We start from the raw sequence: 2,500 nt of genomic DNA, 5'->3' as shown, positions 1-2,500 counted from the left end.
TAGCTGAATTTTTTTGTGCATGCCAACAAAAATAGAAGGATCATGCCTACAAAATTTGGGGCCAAAAATCCTTATAAAAAAATTTTAAAAAATCCCGAACCGCAAAAAGTTTCGAAAATCGTGAAAAATAGAAAACGAGTCATCTTCCAACGAAACTTCACGTGAAGGCTTAGGGGACCATTGTATGAATTTACAAGCCATAAAAATGGCATTGGCACGGCAGAAATTCGAAGATGTGCCTAAACCCACCAGGGCCCAGCGTGTGCCGATGGTGCTCGAGGCAACCGCCCGCACCAGGGCCCAGTGTGTGCCGATGGTGGTCGAGGCAACCGCCCGCACCAGGGCCGATAGTGTGCCGATGGTGCTCGAGGCAACCTGTCGCACCAGGGCCCAGCGTGTGCCGATGGTGATCGAGGCAACCTGCCGCACCAGGGCCCAGCGTGTGCCGATGGTGCTCGAGGCAAGCGCCCGCACCAGCGCCCAGCGTGTGCCGATGGTGCTCGAGGCAACCGACCGCACCAGGGCCCAGCGTGTGCCGATGGTGCTCGAGGCAACTTGCCGCACCAGGGCCCAGCGTGTGCCGATGGCGCTCGAGGCAAGCTCCCGCACCAGGGCCCAGCGTGTGCCGATGGTGCTCGAGGCAACCTGCCGCACCAGGGCCCAGCGTGTGCCGATGGTGCTCGAGGCAACCTGCCGCACCAGGGCCCAGTGTGTGCCGATGGTGCTCGAGGCAAGCGCCCACACCAGCGCCCAGCGTGTGCCGATGGTGCTCGAGGCAACCGACCGCACCAGGGCCCAGCGTGTGCCGATGGTGCTCGAGGCAACTTGCCGCACCAGGGCCCAGCGTGTGCCGATGGCGCTCGAGGCAAGCTCCCGCACCAGGGCCCAGCGTGTGCCGATGGTGCTCGAGGCAACCTGCCGCACCAGGGCCCAGCGTGTGCCGATGGTGCTCGAGGCAAGCGCCCGCACCAGGGCCCAGCGTGTGCCGATGGTGGTCGAGGCAACCGCCCGCACCAGGGCCCAGCGTGTGCCGATGGTGGTCGAGGCAACCTGCCGCACCAGGGCCCAGCGTGTGCCGATGGTGCTCGAGGCAACCTGCCGCACCAGGGCCCAGCGTGTGCCGATGGTGCTCGAGGCAACCGACCGCACCAGGGCCGAGCGTGTGCCGATGGTGGTCGAGGCAAGCGCCCGCACCAGGGCCCAGCGTGTGCCGATGGTGGTCGAGGCTGCCGATGGTGGTCGAGGCAACCTGCCGCACCAGGGCCCAGCGTGTGCCGATGGTGCTCGAGGCAACCGACCGCACCAGGGCCGAGCGTGTGCCGATGGTGCCGAGGCAAGCGCCCGCACCAGGGCCCAGCGTGTGCCGATGGTGGTCGAGGCAACCTGCCGCACCAGGGCCCAGCGTGTGCCGATGGTGGTCGAGGCAAGCGCCCGCACCAGGGCCCAGCGTGTGCCGATGGTGGTCGAGGCAACCTGCCGCACCAGGGCCCAGCGTGTGCCGATGGTGCTCGAGGCAACCGACCGCACCAGGGCGGAGCGTGTGCCGATGGTGGTCGAGGCAACCGACCGCACCAGGGCGGAGCGTGTGCCGATGGTGGTCGAGGCAAGCGCCCGCACCAGGGCCCAGCGTGTGCCGATGGTGGTCGAGGCTGCCGATGGTGGTCGAGGCAACCTGCCGCACCAGGGCCCAGCGTGTGCCGATGGTGCTCGAGGCAAGCTGCCGCACCAGGGCCCAGCGTGTGCCGATGGTGGTCGAGGCAACCGCCCGCACCAGGGCCCAGCGTGTGCCGATGGTGATCGAGGCAACCGACCGCACCAGGGCCCAGCGTGTGCCGATGGTGCTCGAGGCAACCTGCCGCACCAGGGCCCAGCGTGTGCCGATGGTGGTCGAGGCAAGCGCCCGCACCAGGGCCCAGCGTGTGCCGATGGTGGTCGAGGCAACCTGCCGCACCAGGGCCCAGCGTGTGCCGATGGTGCTCGAGGCAACCGACCGCACCAGGGCGGAGCGTGTGCCGATGGTGGTCGAGGCAAGCGCCCGCACCAGGGCCCAGCGTGTGCCGATGGTGGTCGAGGCTGCCGATGGTGGTCGAGGCAACCTGCCGCACCAGGGCCCAGCGTGTGCCGATGGTGCTCGAGGCAAGCTGCCGCACCAGGGCCCAGCGTGTGCCGATGGTGGTCGAGGCAACCGCCCGCACCAGGGCCCAGCGTGTGCCGATGGTGATCGAGGCAACCGACCGCACCAGGGCCCAGCGTGTGCCGATGGTGCTCGAGGCAACCTGCCGCACCAGGGCCCAGCGTGTGCCGATGGTGGTCGAGGCAAGCGCCCGCACCAGGGCCCAGCGTGTGCCGATGGTGCTCGAGGCAACCGACCGCACCAGGGCCCAGCGTGTGCCGATGGTGCTCGAGGCAACCTGCCGCACCAGGGCCCAGCGTGTGCCGATGGTGGTCGAGGCAAGCGCCCGCACCAGGGCCCAGCGTGTGCCGATGGTGCTCGAGGCAA

The sequence above is a fragment of the Durio zibethinus genome, unplaced genomic scaffold (genome assembly GCF_047325235.1).
Source record: "Durio zibethinus cultivar Kanyao isolate XHJ-2024 unplaced genomic scaffold, ASM4732523v1 HiC_scaffold_3, whole genome shotgun sequence".
Taxonomy (NCBI): domain Eukaryota; kingdom Viridiplantae; phylum Streptophyta; class Magnoliopsida; order Malvales; family Malvaceae; genus Durio; species Durio zibethinus.
Note: the sequence above shows the minus strand (reverse complement) of the source record.